At 35.5% G+C, this 18750-nt stretch overlaps 1 long non-coding RNA gene across 1 annotated transcript in view; it reads left to right on the top strand.

The window, feature by feature from the left end:
* LOC145722481 (uncharacterized) overlaps positions 1–13791 on the top strand; it is a 30867-nt gene extending 17076 nt beyond the window's left edge. Inside the window, exon 2 of the long non-coding RNA XR_014146784.1 lies at positions 13560–13791. This is a non-coding gene — a long non-coding RNA (uncharacterized LOC145722481). The remainder of the gene's footprint in view (positions 1–13559) is intronic.
* Positions 13792–18750: the final 4959 nt, after the last annotated feature.

The following is an 18750-nucleotide window of genomic DNA, read 5'->3' as shown; positions in this document are numbered from 1 at the left end:
ACACAGTGTGACTTGAGAGACTTCAATATTTTCTCAACTGCCTTCCACAGAGCCTGAACGCCTCACAGTTCCAGTTAAGTCACTATCCCCAGAAAGTCCCTAGTTGAATGCAAATACCCAGGGTTTCTGATTTACCTCAAATCAATGTACATAATACCTTCTTTCCTGCCACACTTTTCCCACACACTAGTCCCTTGCAGCTGCTGAAATGGGAACCACAATGTAGATGAACGGGACTTTTTACAGATTCTATGGTGCAAGAAGTTGAAAATGAAAAAGGTCCCTGAATCATGAGCATTGTAGACAAAAAGATCCAGAGGCAAAAGTCTAGACTGGTATGATTTGCCCATGTGTTGGCTGCAAAATTAATCCTTACATATTATCTGAACATTTTTAGCTGTAGTTTTTCTGTTATATTACAGTTCTACAAATACATGATTTATTTCGGTCACAACTATTCTAACCACTCACCCTTTGGGAGCTTAAGGGATTAACAGTCACTCGCACTTTCATGAAAGAATGGGAATAAGTACTCTCAGACTGTTTTCTACCAACACAGCTGAGGTCACCTGTTCTAGGAGACTGACATTTCTGATCAGGAGAAGGGGCGGCCAGGAAGGGAGCAGGGGTACTCAATGTTAAATACAAGTCCAAGATTTTGTTTTGTTTGTGTTCTGTGAATTTAGAAGCACAGCAACCATTTATAACATTATTTCTGTAGATAATTCTCTGAACAAAATCCCTGGATAGAATGGATGTTTGCTTGCTTGTTACATAGGATGTGTAGTATATTGGTATCATTCCATTATAGTCCATGACACTCAGAACTCCAGTCTAGAAAACTGTAACAGTCAGTGAGAATGAACAAAATATATGGATAGGGCACTTTCTAAAAATCCTACATTCTTAGGGGCACTAAACTGTGGGCTCCCTGGGGCTTTGGAGTGGGAACACAATCAAGAAAAATGTACTAGAATATATACTAGAATAATAAAAAGAGATGCAGAAGGCAAGAGAACAAAAATTGACTCCTTCCCACCACTTATATAGGGCCAGCTTTGACAAAGAATAATTTTCATGACAAAACAGATGTAAGAGATCTCAGGCACTATTCCTAGTCTCCATTTTCAATTTTAATTTTATAAAGAAATTCAGGACACATGCTCAAATGAAAGTGCCTTCTTTATTTCAAGGCAACATGTGAACAAAGTGAGAAACTTCATAAACATCCTCACCCTATAAAAGAGCAGAACACAACTTTGCCTGTTTCATTTTGAGATTCTGTGTGTGTGTTGAGACTAGAACAAACCTCAATTAGTTCAACCATCACACGAAAATAAAACATTAAAAGGACTCCCCTACATCTTTTAAATGAAATCTTATATCCCACATTTAGCCAATTCTCAATTATCCATAGTGAATTTAAATCTCAGTCTGTCTGACTTTGTTCTGTCACCACAGCATACGTGTACTAAGTTACTTATCTCAGTAGTTATGCATTTAATTCTAACCTAACTACGACCCAAACATTTTAAAAATAAGACTAATTTTCTTTAAGAAAGTACTTATTTTAGAGGTAACTACATGAGTTATACCTCTGTTGTTATAGTCGTTTATGTGTATACACACACAGTAGTTTACTACATTTAAGCAAGCTCAGTGGAAAACTTTTTTAAATATTGAGGGTCATGGTTGCAACATATATATCTAATCGTTCTGTGAAGAGTAGACAAAAGAATAAGACTCTTATTGAAAGAGTCTTATTTTTAATCCTAAGTAAAATTTCAACTGGATAGCCATCATTTGTCTACTTCCAGAGGTGACTGTCTACCATAATTTGTTGGAAGATATATGGTATGCATAAAATCTAGAAATCCTGAGGACGGTATTTCTCATAATATGCAATGTGCTATGTGTGCATTTTCATACTAGAATTTTTCTTAGCTTCTCAACTGCTTGGGTTGAGAGCCTAGGTGTCCAGACTTACAATTGACCCTAGAAACACAATGTCAGAGACTCTCTCTCCACTCTGCTTTACTGTTTCATTTAAAAATTGGTGTATTACATTTCTGCTAATAAAAGCCTTTCTAAGGATTCTGTATCACTCTTTTGCAAGGCACATTCACATCCTTCAATGAAAGTTGCTATTATCAGAGCAATGTGCTTTTACTATTTATTTATTACAACAGCCCTCATGACTGCTTACCAGGCAAGCACTAGAAATATCTAACTCATTACCACTACATAAAATAGCATGGGGTATTTACAGAATGAAAGAGATCAGAGCATGACAAATTCTAAAGTTGCTCATGTCCCTGTTTCCAAAGAAAAGGAATGAATGCTTTTCAACAAGCACTGGTAACTTGTACTATTGAAGAGCATACATTAGATTTTTAGTGAAAGTATTGCCCAGACAAATTCTTGGTGGATCTTGCCATCCCCCCCACCACCCTTTTTTGCAGTGTGGTCCGAATCCCCGGGGATGCTCTCAGGCCAGCCGATGAAAGAAAATGGACCCAGATGGAGTCCAAAACTGAAAATGCCTATTGACTTATTCAGCTAGAAGTTGATCCCGGTTGCTATTTCAATCTACTGCTTTAAGTGTCAGCAGACATGCTGCATTCCTTACAGTGGTACAGAGGGCAGACATTTGGGTCAAAATACTCTTGCCCATTCTGTACCTAATGTGGGCTTTACAATGTTTACAAACAGCTGCTACAACAACCCAACGATCCAAAGAAAAATGTGACATATTCAAGAGTCTGACAGCTAAAACCCAGCATTTGTCCAGATAGCACCTTGTGGTTGGAGGTAATAAGACCCACGATGATAATGGTATTTGTCACATTCAGAGCAGCTGTATTCATGAAAGTGGAAGTGACTACCCTCTTCCACACCCAGCGACTACTTTGAACCCAGGTCTATATTTTGGCTGTCTTGGCAACAGTGCAGCAATAACAACTGGGGCCATAATGGCAATGTCAATCCCGAGACATTTTTGGATAAAACAGGAGTCTTGACTTTCAGTATAGAAAGACAGAAAGCAAGCCTGTAAAAGAAACTGAGAAGACGGGTATCCACAGCACAGATCTATGGAGTATACTGAGACTTTATATCCTGAGACTCTAGGATCTTTATTGTAATAATTAAGTTTTTTAAAGGCCAACAATTTTCTAGTGGCTGTTCTTGTGTGGAACAAACCACGTCATGAAAAAGGGTCTTGGCAAGTAGGGGACTAGTTTTTTGTTTTTGTTTTTGTCTGAAATGAAACTATAAAGGATAAACTATTCATTAATTTTGACCATGTTAATCAATGTTAATCAATGATTCCACATAATCATTATGATGAGAAGAATTATAAATAACAATGAAAACAGACAAAACTGACCACTCGGCCTTCCCACCGGTTAGTCTAATTGTGAATGGCCACTGGTATCTCTTCTTTTGGTCACCTGGTAAAACTGCATTTCCCTGTCCTCATGACATGAAACCCATTTATATCCTCATGACTCGTTTTGGTTAATGAAATGTGAGAAGTGACAAGTGTCACCTTGAATCTTTAAAAGAAAAGTTCAATTTGCTGTTCCCTTCTCCTGCCAAGGCAACGAGTAACTTTCCAGAGGATAGAAACATCATCTGCCTGGAGTGAGGAAATGGAGGATAGAGTTCCCAGGTGTCCTGGGATGAGCAAGAAGCTCACGTATGTTGCTAATCAACTGCAGTTTTGGAGTTGCTATCTCAGTATAAGCTAGCCTATCCTGGTTATGCTCACAGTATGATCTGCCGAAATTTAAAGAACACCATTCTTTGTTGAAATACATTGTACATACAATACCGTGTAAATATAAGTTTCAATTATAAATAAGTACACAAATACACGTGTTAAAAAATTACAAAAGAACATCATTCTTTATCTTTTCACAGAATCAGAGGCTATAATGAAGACAATGCTTCAACTGTTTTCACTAGAATAAGAGAGACTGTTTCTGCTCTGGCAAGAGATAAAGTGTGGGATCATGAATTTATAGTCTTAAGTATGCTCTTCAGACAGAAACTCAAATGCACACTAGGACCAATCCAGATGAACCGTTTCACTGCCTGAACTAACCAGAAATAATTCCTTTAACTTGTTGTCTTGTAAATCAAACCAAAATTTTATGAAATAATATTAATTTTCAGCCAGACCCCATTCATTTTCCTTTTCATTAGCCTTTTCCTTTTGTATAGTAAACTTCACACCCTATCTTTTTCCCCCAGAGCCTCTTTCTCTCTTCTTTAGTTATATGGCATTCTCCTGTCTGACAACAAGAGAAAGTGATTATTACTACTTTATATAACAGATTCTGGCAAAGTATTTGTGCTTCTGTTTTCACAGCAATTTAAACTGTTTCTGCTGTAAGTGGAAAGCAAAGTGAGATGTTGGCGTTATGGAACCTTTGCTAGGATTATCAGTTCCATTAGGGATTTTTAGACTCCAAAAAATATTTGGGCCCTTTGTAATATGGGTAAAATAGAACACATGTAACTCTTAAGCAGTCCTACTGTATTTCTCTGTTTACTTGTGAGATTACTCCAGAACAACAGCTTGAGTGGTATTTCTGTGAGCACAATTAAATGCATAAAATCAAGGAGTGTGTACATACATGCTCGTGTATTTAAAGTAAAAAAAAAAAAAAAAGACAATGTAATCAGTTAAAAATGGACATTTATAAATTTTTAAATTATGACAAGTGACAGCATTATATTTGCTCATACTCTTTCTCTAGAATTACTACAGTCAAGCTCCACACTTATGGACTTACTTGGCAGAAGGCCATGAAGACTTCCAAAAAAAATCTAAATAGTGACAAAGTGTATTATTTATATTACTGATCAGAAGTAAATTCTTTTTTTAGGCCACAGAAGTTTTTTTAAGTTTTGAAGCACTAATTAATTAACTAAAAGTTAATGAAGCGCTATGGTATGGTATATTTTTTTCAGAAAGATTTTTTTTTTTCCTTTGCAGAGTATCAATTTTTCTGTAAAATAGTGGTTTTGCACAAGGTTTACTAGTTGTTACTTCCATCTACAGTATATGCACCAATAGTCTGCAGGCTTATAAAATTTGACTACGACGTTAACACAACTCTTAAGTATTATTTGAATGGATCACATTCCATATTTGTATTCTCTGAATCATGGATTGGGATTGTATATACATGCATTAAGGAGAATTTGTTAACAAAGTAATAATTTTGATAATTTGTTAGTGTACTCATAACTCATGGTAATTATGGCTTTCAATAGGGGATTTTTAAAAGAAAACTCCCCTACCAGAGTTACCCACATACATCTTTTAAATATGAAAATCCACTTTGCATTGATCACAGTCTTTATTAAGAAGACTGTTGATTTCAATACGAAAAACATTCCAAAGAATGTCTCATTGTTCCAGAAAATTTCTGAGCAATTGCTTTTCTGGTGATCAAGCTGATCACGCGCCATTAGACAGTACAGGATGAGGTAGGCAGGGGTGGGGGACTTTACATTTTCTAAGCACCCACTACGGCCCAAACGTCTTTTGGGCACTTTACATATATTATCATGTTTAGTATTCATAATCAGTCCATGACGAAGCAATTATTATCTCCTGATTACAGAGGAGGAGGCTGAGGCTCAGGGAGGTACGTAATTTGACAGGGGCCACATACCTGGTAAGAAATGGAGTAAGAATTTATAATTTAGGTCTTTTGATTTTAATATCTGTATTATTCCATTATGCTACGTTGCTTCCCAGAGAGTGCAATTGCTGCTTCTCTAATTTAGGGCTTATTTTCAAATGCAGTGTCTATAAGAACTTGGCCAATTATTTTCCTATGAAATTAATTTAAAATATAAAGAAGATGTATGGTTCAAATTTTTCATCACTGATATTCATCAAGAATTTGACACACCAACAACAACAAAAAAGAATTTGATAGAACTGGAAAGAATTACTGAAGAAAACTTCATTAACAGGACTAAAAAATTTGTAAGACATGCCTTACAGTTGTAGCTTGAGTCCTATTTAGGAAGGGTTGGACTGACACTGTTTCTACTCTGTGGTCTCTCTTTCCAATCTCTTTTCTTCCTTTCTTTTCTTTTTCTCTTTCTCTTTTTCCTTTTCTTTTTTTCCTTTCTTTGGAGAGGGGACGGTTTAGTATATTAGAGATGAAGCAGTTCCTTAATCTCTACCCATTTATCCCAGATTTGGAAAACTCTGAGTTAGAACTGTAATTTACTCTCTCACTCCCAGTTGAAATGCAAATGTAAATATATGGGCATTTTATCTACTATCCATACAGAGTTCTGCTGCTTTGATCCTGCTTCCTTCCTAGATCAGATCCTGGACATATCACTAATTCTAGCTTTATGTTATTCAGAGGGTGCTGTGCTTTTTATTTTCAAACAAATTATAAACAAAGTGGTATAATTCTGGCTTTGATTTTGGCATTCATATTTTCTAAATTTTAAAATAAGGCCTCTCTGCAATACTTTGTTCCTCCCTAAGATTTGGGGCAAAATTCTAATTAACAGATTGAACAACAAAAGAACCCACTGAACATCCCCTAGATTTTTTTTTAGGGGGGAAAACATTCTATAAAAAAACACTGACTGCTGTGAGACACACACTGATGAACACCTAGTGCTTAATGAAATTCATCATCACCTAAATTCAGTTCCTTCTTGCCCCACTTCATTGCCTCTACCCCCTCCACACACAAGCAAAAGTCCTCGTAAGACCAGTTTTAATAGCATCTACACCACAATATACATTTTTCAAAGAGGGTTTGTAAAACTGGAAAACTTGGTTTGTGTTTCAAATAGATGAGATAATCGTTTCTCTGATGTCTGAGTTCCATTTTGTGGCATCAAACTAGACAGCTCGCTCTGCTTGTGCCATCCTAAGGACCATTTTAAAAATATCCCCTTCTTTTTAGAAATTATAAAAATATAATTTGCTGAAGATTTTTTTATGGTAGACTTTTTAAAGAAATGTATTTTTTTTCCAGCAAATTAGTAATAACTGGAATTAAGCCAGAAACACACTAAGGAATGATTTACGATGGACTATAGATGACAGCAATGTTGAGCAAAGTTTTTTTCTTTTAACATAAAATATATAACAGGTAGTGTGCAGCCATTTTGTAATGTAAACTCTAGAAGATATCACTTTGGGCTATACTTAGTGTAGGTATAAGCACGTATATTATAGGTGTAAGAATGAAAAAAAAAAACCACTTGCTTATACATTATTAAGTTTCGGGGAGGAGGGGAGAGCCTAATAATTTTTACACAAGCAAGGTTTAGGCCATAAAGAGGATAGAAATATCTTATTTTCTATTCAGTTAACAGGTTTTAGCAGTTTTCTGAATACTTATGAGTAGCTCAGAAATTCATATAAGTTCATGTAATTCACACAGCATCTGTTGTGAAAAAATAAAGTGATAATTTACATCCAATTAAAATATTTTTCATTAGATAAAATGCTTTAATAAACTAACAAACATATAAGAAAATAGTATTCATTGGAAATAAAACAAGGTAATTTTCTATAGAGCATGAAAAAAAATCCAAGATTGGTCAACTAAAAAAAGAATTAAGAGTCCAAGTCTTTTATGTAAAAATTTGATCCACTGAATACTTTTTTAAAAACTGTGGATCCTTAATACCTTACAATTTGTGTAAGTTATCTGAAAGCATATCTGCTTACTGGGTGCATTCTTATTAAACTACTAAAAAATATACATCTACTAACCCCTTCATATCTACTACACAAGTAGAAATTTCAGGAGTGCTTCTTAAACATAATCACCTTTCGTCTTTTAAATGTTTGCCAATGATACTACCCTACAATACATGCAGCCATGGCTCAAAAGGGAGTTAAAGGTTGTTTTTTTATTAATTTCTTTTTTCTGATACAAGGATTCTTTACCTTTAAAAATAAGCTTATATCCAATTTGGCAGGCAATTATGCAAATGTATTCTGTTAGGGCAGATTCCAATGGTAAAACATAAAATAAACTTAAGAAAAATGGGGGAGTCAAGCAAAGAGAAAGTTGGTGGGTCTTGCTATTTTTTTTTTTTTTACTTTAAATATTTTTAGGCCTCTTTACACTGCTGTTGGGTCATTTCTCTTAGCTATACTAAAGAGCCTTTGTCAGTCTGGAGGAGGCAGCCATGTGTCCATGAATGCTTATTTAGTACGCTGAGGACAGATGGCCTAGAACTGCTGAAGAAGACCTTAAGATATATTTAAAAGAGGAAAGGGAAAGAAACAATAAGGGAGGAAATAAATTAGAGAAGAGGCAAATGTGTAGCCAGGAAAAGTACCCACACACACACACACAGGCACACACACACAAATGAAGGCAAACTATAAAGTGGTACGTAGGACCTGATTTTTTATAGATTTGCTTTTTCTGTAGAAACTTTAATTTTCATTATTGTTGATTTGTTGTCTTTTTAGGAGAAACCTGACAATCATAGTCACTGCTGGTTTGGGCTTAGTCTGTTTTAGCTGATATATAACTGCACTTTTGCTTCTTATAGCATCCAAACTTGAAATATAAATTTTGATTCAGAAAAGCTCAAGGGATTTACTTAAGTCAAACTGAATTAAATTGAAATCCCCGACACCCTAAGAGTCAATGATTTAACACAATTTGTTTGAGTCTATCGTAATTAATTTATCCTGCTCAGCATTTTATTTCATTTTTTTTTCTGGTATTTTAAGAAAATGTACACACGCTTGCCCAATCCAAACCTCATGAAGGGCTGTTTCAGGTGTACTGGGAATGGGGGAGGAAGTGAGGATGGAGAACGAATGGGCACGGAGGCATCAGTGGATAACACTGTTTTTGTGTGTTTTTTTTTTTTTTCAAATAAACCGTGTGAGATGATTAAAAACTGACATTAGTGGATTTTTACTGCAAATTTTTTTCTTTCCAACTTATCAAATTAACATTTTCTCATTTTCTTCAGATTTATTCTATTTCAACCATGTTCTGACTCTGCCAGGTATCAGAGGGCTGTTGCTTCAATTGCCAGGTTTTCTAATGCTCATAAAACAAATATTAGATTCCAAATTTCTTATTGCCTTCTGAGTTGTCATGGTTATCAAATGACACCTTCTCTAAATTCTCTCTCATTTTAACTCTTTTTCTTGCTTTGTATAAACAGGCTGCTTGAAAATCAAGAAAAAAAAACCATCAAGTTTGGGTGCTATAAGAAGCAAGAAACACAGAAGGAAAGAAATATTTTGTTAACCACAAATTGAAAGTGGAAAGATTTTATCCAGAAGCATTAAATGTCATTAAACATAAGAAGTCTAAAAAATACCTGGTTTATATAATGGTTCTCTGAACAAGCTCTTGGTAACTTGCAGCCTGCTAAGTGAGTGACTCTTGCATTGTGGTTAGAGCTTTTCTGCAACTACCCCCCTGCCCCCCCTCCCGCCCCACACACCCACCAACCACCACCACCAATGAAATGGGCATCAAGGACGCTGGATCATTCTAAAGTAAATATAAGGGATTTTTTTTTTTTTTGGATACAAGCACCTTTAAAAATAGAAAGGCAAGAAGATTCATAAACAGAGCCTTTGAAAATGCACAATACTTTTGTCTTACAAAAACATCTGTTGCTCAGATGAGTATTTGGAACACTGAGTGCTTCAGATTACCCCTCAGAAGGTGTGTTGGGAGGTGGCTCTCTGTGGACTTGGCCCCAGGGGAGGTCAACCCGACTCTCGGCCTGTTGGCTCAGCAATTTACCAGTGGTCAGCCCGTCTTGCCATAATCATATGCTGGCGCCCCAAGCCTGTTTCTTAACTGTACTCTGTACCTTCTAATGAAAGCATCCCAAAATATCTCCAACCGCCCAAATTCTGGGGCAGCCATGACCTCAGACTGGACTGCTGGACACACTGTATTTGCTCAGACAGAATCGCTGATAAAAATCTCCCTGCCTTGATGACTGAAATTCTCATTTTCTCTGCTAGTTCTTGTCACTTCATAACTTATGGTTACTTGCATGAATTCCAGAATCATTGACATGTAGCTGATTAGGAAGCTCTAACCCAATGCATAACACCACAATCTCATGTAACCTGGAGCTTTTACAATCAAGAAAAGAAAAACAGGGGGAAAGGTCACTATAAAATAACTTTCTGTGCTTAAAGCAATAAATACAACAGCAACAAAAAGTAACATGTGCAAATCAAAAGAGATCATTTGCAAGTTATTTGAAAACTGTAGTTTATCTCCTATACAAATGAGAAATGATTTCATCGTGGAGCTACGCTAAAGTGGCTGTGGATGAATGTGTATGATCTCAGACTTTACTACAACCCTTTAGGTAAGCTTTCAGCTTTGAGGATAACAAAACAAAATGAGGAGAAGCCAGTTTTCCTGAAAAGTTCAAATGGAAAAGCAAGGAAATAAACAAGAACTCTATTTAAACTCAACAGGTGTCCTTTGGGCACCTTCATCTTGTCAAGCCTTTGTGTTATTAAGTAAGGTAACTCAGTGTCTTGTTCAATGTGGCTTGAACAGAAAAAAAAAAAATTAACAACCTGTTAAGGAAATAAGCAAAAGATAAAACTTAGATAAAAAAAAATCAGAGAGATCTCTATTGTTATTTTGCCATGTTTTATATGCATTTCGAGAGCTTTGAAGGCTCTTCAAAATAATGCTCATAGATATTCAGCACAATTCACACAACTTGATTCTTACAAGTGCCTTGGATAATATCAGTTAGAGCATATGTCTGAACTAGCCTCCCAGTATTAATGCTTTTATTTTCCTATTTCAGGGAAAAAATTTACTTATAAAAAATGGGTAATACAAAACATACCAACATGGTTTTGTTAAAAATACAAAGCATAATCGTTTATATGATAGTGACTTTCTCCCACAAGTATGCTTTGTAAATGTGATTGAATGAGAAGGAAAAAAAATCTTTTATTATCTCCGCTCTCAAAAGCTTTACTGTTTAAGCTACAGTTGCTCCTAAGTATAGCAGAATTACAATACGTCAGGATGTTGTAGAGCAAGCAACTAACAAGGCACTAATAAGGATTCTTGCATGCATTTAAGTACAGGTTGGCAAAACTAATTCCTCTATTATTTATTTAAAAATATAATGCTGAAGGCCCAAATTCTGATGTAGTGCTTTGATTACTAGCCCATTTCCTTTTAAGATTCACATATTTCAAATCTATGCACTTCACTTTGCTGTGAGTCAGTAATATTTTCTAAATGCACGCAAACATATTTATATATAGTAGCCAAATATACGTGTATGAATGCAGATTATATATATTTATCTCATTGTATGTGTCTTTATATATATATATATATGATAATAATTATAGTGCACTTCTTACACCTAGGGAAAAAAAAAAGCACAAAATCACTGTAACCTAGGAACTCCGTGGGTCTTTGGCTACTTTCATTTTTCTTTCTTCACTGGGGTGGGACAAATCTGCCGGAATCACAAGCGGTGCTGAAAACAAGTGCGAGTCAGTTGTACCTCACTAATTTTTCATACGCTTTTTTCTTTAACTGCAGAGCTTTCTTTTTTCTCTTTTTCTTTTCAGAATCACTTAAAAAATTTTCTTTTTGCAATCTATTTTTTTCCCCTAGAAAGTAACCCCTTGGGTCCTACCTCAGGCTCCTCACTGAATGATCTCTTTTTCTTCTAATTATATTTCTTCACCTTGGGAGGGACTCACACTGCTTCAGGATAAGCAACCCAGAAGAGCCTAAGGTCAGGTGTGCCCTAGAATCTAACTCTAGAAATTACAATCACGGAATAAGAGCAAGAGAGGGAAAGAAGAGGCAGAATAGGGAATTTGTAATGATATTGAGGCTCATTCTGAGGAATAATTAACCAAACAGCATCCTATGTTACATCACTTGCTTGAAACCTCAGAGGACAGACTAAAGAATTTAGGAAGCTGATCTGAATCGGTTTCTGAAAGCCATGAGGTTAACAAATTAGTTGTATCAGTGATCAAGCCTCCAAGTTTTATTTCCCAAGTATTTACTGCTCCGGGGTCCAAAAAAATAGAAATTTATTCACAAACCAGCAGAACACAGAGAATAACAATGGCATCTTACTTACACATTAAGGATACTCAAATTTGAATCATCCAAAGAAGAGGAAACAGACTTAATTTGATAGGAGGCTTTCATTCCTCTTAAAATGGGGTTCAATGAAGGAATTAATGGGGGTCAGCAAGACAGAAGATTTCTAAGATAGTTCTTGAAGTAAAAGGGAGAAGTGTGAGGACATTTGTGAAATGCAAACTCTTCAGGTAGAGGAATTGTAGGTAGAAAAGGGAAGAACATTGGGAGAGGTTTTTAAACCAGATTTTCAGCTGGGCTTTTGTTTAACACATATGCAAATGTGTGCACTGCTTCATTTGAATATTTATTTACTGCATTTGTGAAGGAAATTGGGGGATTATAGCCTCTTCCCAGCTGTGTTTTAGTTAATGACTGGTCAGCCTATTAGCCTGCTCCACTAAACGGATTCTCTGCACAAGCAACACCTTTTTTACCCTGCCTAGAAATTCTTCACATAAACAACAGTGGGGAAAACAACAAGCCAAATCCAGGGAGCTTTACACCAAAAATGAAAATATTCCCCCAGAATCATTAAAAATAAGTAAGAAAGTTATTTGACAATGATGACTTTTGAATTTTTATAATAAACAAAGCAAACATTTGCTATCAAATGTTGTAGGGGAAAGGGGAGTCAGCTAATCAAAATTTCTCTTTACTGAGAATGAATTCAGGTTACTGTTCTAAGTGGCCTTTCTTTTCTTTCCCTGGTACTTCCTCACTTATTGTCCTCTATGAGCATAAGCATACACATCAATGAAAATGTCATGAATTACTTGGGCAATTATTAATATTTGACAAATTCATTGGAATGTGAATTTCATAATTTCCCCCCATCTCCTCACTGCCAAAAAAACACAGAAGGAGAAAGAGTAAATAACATTTCTCTAGCAACCAAACTCAGTGTACTGTCATTGCTCAAACCAACTTATTTGGAGGCATCAGTACTGGTTATGAGATTAAAGACTATATCAAGACAAGCTCATTTCTGAGGATTAATGGTGAGCAAATCTTTAGGTCAAAAAGCTCTAATATAACATGTGTAGCAGTCTATAATTTATTGATATTAAGAAAAGCAGCATCTATTTTCTGCTAAGTGTAAATGTCTTAACCAATAGGAAAAAATTTACCTTACTTCCAAAATGTCTGTCTTCTTTATATCATTTCAGATTTTATTTACTATAGATCCACCCATCCAGGTGAGAACATGCACTAATTTTAATACAGTCAGAATTAATCCATGGAAATGCAAGAGCCAAATTCTTACCATCAAAATTCGGAACTTTTTTGTCTGGATCTAAGAGAAGCCTGAACTTTGATTTTATTAGCAAGGTGACCTTTACAGAACAAATCTATAAAATAGTTATTTATCAGAAGTATTAATACTTAAGAGGATTTTTTTGTCAACAGCTTGTTTGTGCTCGCTTCTGTATGAAGTACTACAGCAAATAAAGAGACAGCGATGGAGAACCTAAGAGCCACATGGACATGAGGAATTGTTCCTGGAGCCACATCATCGTTTCTCACAGTTGGAAAAACTGAGTATCATACAATAGACTGAGAATTCAAATATTTATAGAACAAAAGCAAATAATAAAGGAAGACATGCTGTCAGACCTCAAGATATACAGAGAAGTAACAGCGATGTTGATGAAAGAATATTACAAGAATAAATATTCTACCTAAAAAAACACCTTCAGCTACTTCATTGCTAAGATCCTGTCAGTGCTGCCCATTATACTTAAAACCATTGAAACGAGCAGAAGGAAGTTTCAGGTACACATTTCATGCCATCCTTCTACATCAGAAGTGAATGGTGTGCACTTAATGGCATTGTCTCCCCCCCCTTCCCACATGAGTTTCGAAACCATCTCATAAGCTTGTCAGGCATATTTCTTGTTCATTCCTTCTGTGGGGCAGAGGCAGACAGATTGCTGGATCAGATAGTGCAATACGCTGTATACTGCATTTGAAATGTGCCTTTTTTTAAAGCAGCAGATTTATTGATTTTCTTAAGTAGAAAATACGCACCCGGACATTAGACAAACACAGACTAAACACAGACTGAGAAAAAGCTGATAATTTGATTAAACTGACTGAGCTTTTGTTGTCTGTGTTTGGGGAATTTCCAATAATGCACAAGTGCCAAGCGCCCCTCTTCTTCTGAATTTAACAAATGTAATCCCTAAGCACAATGAATGTTACAATTACACTGTATTTGGAGAATTGTTTTTCTTGAGAAAAATATTTTGATGAGCCCATATATTGCTTAGGTTGAAAGGAAGGTGGGGTGAAAATCTTGCCTTGCTCAAGATATAGGACTTTATTCAGAAAGGGGTAAGTATTAGCTAGGCAAAAAGCATTCGTTCTATGGAAATATTTTCTTTCTTTCTATCTACCTACCTATCAAGATTACGGAGATATAATTGATTAGATGTAATTTGCTCAATTTGAGGGTCAAATTGAGTTCAATATTTAAGGTTTATAATGCTTCACAGTGTCATTTCACATGTCTTAGGGAACAGTTTAGTTGTCTAGAGATGTCAAAAAGCTCTGGATATTTAATTTACTCTTGTGGATGCCTGCAATGAAATTAGTGGCGGAAGGCAGGGGGGTGTGTGTGTGTGTGTGTGTGTGTGTGTGTGTGTGTGTGTGTGTGTGTGTGTGTGTGTGTACAGGGATGAGGGAATCATAGCTGAAAGTATGTGAGAATTACTGAGTTCTATGAATCAGCTGGATGAGACCTTGTGAACTTGAACTGTAAACACCTCTGAGCTGTCCCTGTATCCTTTTTTTTTTTTTTTTGTCATTTAGACTATGGTATTGAGAACAAAATCTAATTCCCTAATATTCTGCAAGGACCGTGCCACAAAAATAACCATTTCTAGCCGCTTAACCACAAAGACTTTCACCTTTATTATTTTCTATGCCTACACTTAGATTTTTAATCACTCATAGTGTTCCTATCTATTAACCATTCTTTTGCGATGCTATTTTGTTCCTTCTTTTCCACTGGCTCAATCCTTAGGATTTTATGTGTTGCCATAAGGATATTTAACCTCCTGCTAGTTTTTGTCTAGTCCAGTTCATATTGGATAGCTTTCTTAAAACTCTCTACTCCAGCTAATCTGGCCAATAATACATCTGATTACAACTTTTCACAAGTGTGTTGTGAATATATTTCAACTCTGGGCTCTTTTCCTTGGCCTATGCTTTTTCCTAAGCATAGGCTTAGACCCCAAATAGGTAATCATTATGGTGACCAGATACAATCATAACCTAGAAGGTCACCACTTAACAAGTGCTCATCAATAATGGGACAGCTGAACTATTAGCAAAATCATCTCAGTTTTGTTTTTACTTACTGAAATGAATTTCAATTACAGATTCTACTGTTCCTTTTAAATTTGAGTCAAGGATATTTATGCACAAATTAAGGTAACACTGAGGTTTAAAATCACTTTTCCTTCCTTGTATTAATATAGGAATTTATTTAATGATTCATCTCAGCTGGCCTGAGGATGTTTAAACAAAGCCACATAGGAGATATATTTAAAGATAATTTAAATCTAGCCTTTTTCTGACTTACCTCTCTGCCTTTTCAAGTGTATGACAAAGATAATTTCCACTCTTTTTCATCCTTCATGAACTCATTAGGGAAATAACATATAAAAAAAAAGTTGCCAATTTTTAGAGAACATTTTATAATTGTGTGAAGCTTACCACAATAACGTCCAATGGCAATTCAAACATATTCCATCTCATTCCATAATTTATAATTTTAGTATTTAGAAATTGTATGTGTGCATATGTGTGTATGTATATACATTTATTTAATTATATGAAATATGTAAATATGAATTATATGATAATATAAAATATTTAGATCTATATGTAAATTCTCTTTGGGGTTCTAAGAACTAAATCATATGCAACGAAATAATGGCCCATTTTAATTTGACATACATTCCTGCTCTTTTAATCTGCTCTTTTAAAAAGGGTTTGGGGGAAATAGGTATTTTCACTAACTATGAAATACAACATTTGTTGCTTAATATTAAGGTGGTAATTTTCTTTAGAGAAGTCAGCCTATGAAGTCCAAAGACTAGAAGTCAAGAAACCTATATTCATCTTGGGATTCTACCTTGGGCAACTTATTTACCTTTCTCAGTCTGTTTCCTCATCTGCAAAATCACAAAGTTAGAATAAATGTCCCTTACAACTTAAGAATTGAAAGTCATATATTAAAGTTCTGTGGATTTTTATTTTCTCTTTGTGAAAACTTTTTTTGGCAGTCATGAGAACCTCTGAAATCAACAATCAGGGCTTCACCACATTCTCAGATGTCTGGATACTGAATCAAACTTCTAAGACCCACAGTCCATGAAACCCTAATTCAAATCAAGAAATGTGCTGTGGGTGGTGTAGGTGAGCTCCAGCAGCACACGGGAAGCTATCAACTGAAAGGAAACACACATGGAAATATCCTGTCACCCATACTGAAACCTTTTGCAGCCAACCGAGGCCTTTGATGGGCTCTCCCAAGCATGGCCACCCACAGCTGCCATCACATCAGCCAGCTTCTCTTCTTTTAAATAATTACTAAATATAGGCTTTTATGATGTGTGTGTTGCTGAGGATGTATCTCCCATATACCTTCAAATAACTGGCTTTTCTGATGAGGTTTTAATGCATTTTTTCAACCTAGGGCTTTCCATACTACTTGAAATTTCTTGGACTTCAGTGGAATTGAGGGAAAAGAAAGACTTTGCAATCTCTATTAAGGAAATTAGTTTTGAGCATAACAATGTTATTTCCCATTTTTAAATAGGAAAAAAAACCCACTCTGCCTTATATGTAACTTATTAAATTACTTTTTAAAAGTAGCAGAAAGGTTTATTCTATTGAAATAATCTTATCTCTTGCCAAAAATAATTATTAAATATAGACTCTTTAATTTGTATTGTTTCCACGGAATGAACTATACATTTTACATATATTATGACATTCATTAACTGAACTATAATTCCATTACAGATTAACTATGACAAATTTTATCTATATTCCATTTTCTAAGTTATTTTTCTATTAAAAATGTTATTCCTAATGCAGATACGTACATTGATGCAAACAAAATACAGTTACCCATTTTACATGCAAACATGGAGGTTTTTAAAAAACAGAAGGATGCAGCTGCCCACCCATGTCATGTCATCCTACCAACAAAATGCATTTCAAAAAACTAAAGGCTTCTTCTTCTAACCATTAACAGTATAATAATTATTTTAAATAGTCAATCATGTCAGAAATAACACCTAGTGATAAGAAGTGAGAATTTTTCTTAGTAGTAATATAATTATTTTATATATATTCAAAATATATTTATCAAGACTTAATCTGCATTATTTGAACAAATATTTATGGAGCCATGCAATTTTATTTGGTGGTGGGGGGGAGAAAGATATAAATAAGATCTGATTCTGGACCCAGGGATCTTTCTAATATATTAGGTGAGATAAGGAGGGGGTATAAATAGCTTTAGCACAAGATTCAATCTGGTAAGGCACTTATGTTTAAAAATGTGTGTGAGCATGCGCATGTGATTATGAACATTTCAGCAGGTAGAAACAGGGAAGATTTCAACTGAGGTTGACATCTGGGCTGCCCTTTGAAGGAAGAACATGTCAACAAGTGGGAAGAGTGGAGATACCTCTTAACCATGTGAAGGCAGCCGCATCACCAAGGTGTTTGTAACTACATTCATTCAACAGTGGTCAATTCTGATTTAGCTGTAACAGTGCAGGGTGACTGAGGGGGACTTCTAAGTGGCACATTATAAAAATGAGGTACAGCCTAATTTGCGGAAGGCCTTGAAAGCCAAGGTAACACCTCAGGGTTTGTTTAATGGGCCCTGAGGACTCATTCATGGGGATAAAGATAAAAAAGAAAAGGAGTGGCTGATAATGATGGACTTGGCAAGAGAGGATGAACAGAAACAGAAGCATCATTTAGGAAGGAACACAAAATGTGGGCAATGTAAAATAAGAGTCTGAACAAAATAATGAAAAGAGAAATGACATGGAAGTATCGGGTACAAGAGAAATTCCAACAGAATCAGAATTGTTGATGACCAATAGATACCTGTGAATTGGGGAGAATATGGGGACACTGAAGAGGTCTGAGTTTGGATTAGGGGCAGGGAAACAAAACTACTAACATAAAACATGGTGATGGTTACAAAAGAAGACAGATAGAGGGAAATCAACTCTATACATACACTCTCTAGGAGATTTCCAAATGGCAACTTGAAAAGTAAGTCAATGGCATCAGTGTGATTATGATACAGGGTAGAAGGGGAAGCCTGAGCTTTTTTTTTTTTTTTTTTTTTTAACACTGAAAGAGTAATTTAAAATGTTAAATGAAATGAAGTGGTCAGAATGAATCAGCTAAGAAGGCTGTCAAAGAGAATCATAACTATTTCAGGGTTCAGTCATCAACTTAATGCTTCCTTCCTCCCTGTCCTATAAGTTCACATGCTCCCTTTTCAGGCCCGATCTTCTCCCAGGATTCGGCTTCTGCTGATGGCCTGAATCTTAAAGTC

The sequence above is a fragment of the Leptonychotes weddellii genome, chromosome 7 (assembly GCF_054177405.1).
Source record: "Leptonychotes weddellii isolate Sample4059 chromosome 7, ASM5417740v2, whole genome shotgun sequence".
NCBI lineage: Eukaryota > Metazoa > Chordata > Mammalia > Carnivora > Phocidae > Leptonychotes > Leptonychotes weddellii.
The sequence above is the reverse complement of the archived record's forward strand: the minus strand, read 5'-3'. Positions and strand labels throughout refer to the sequence as shown.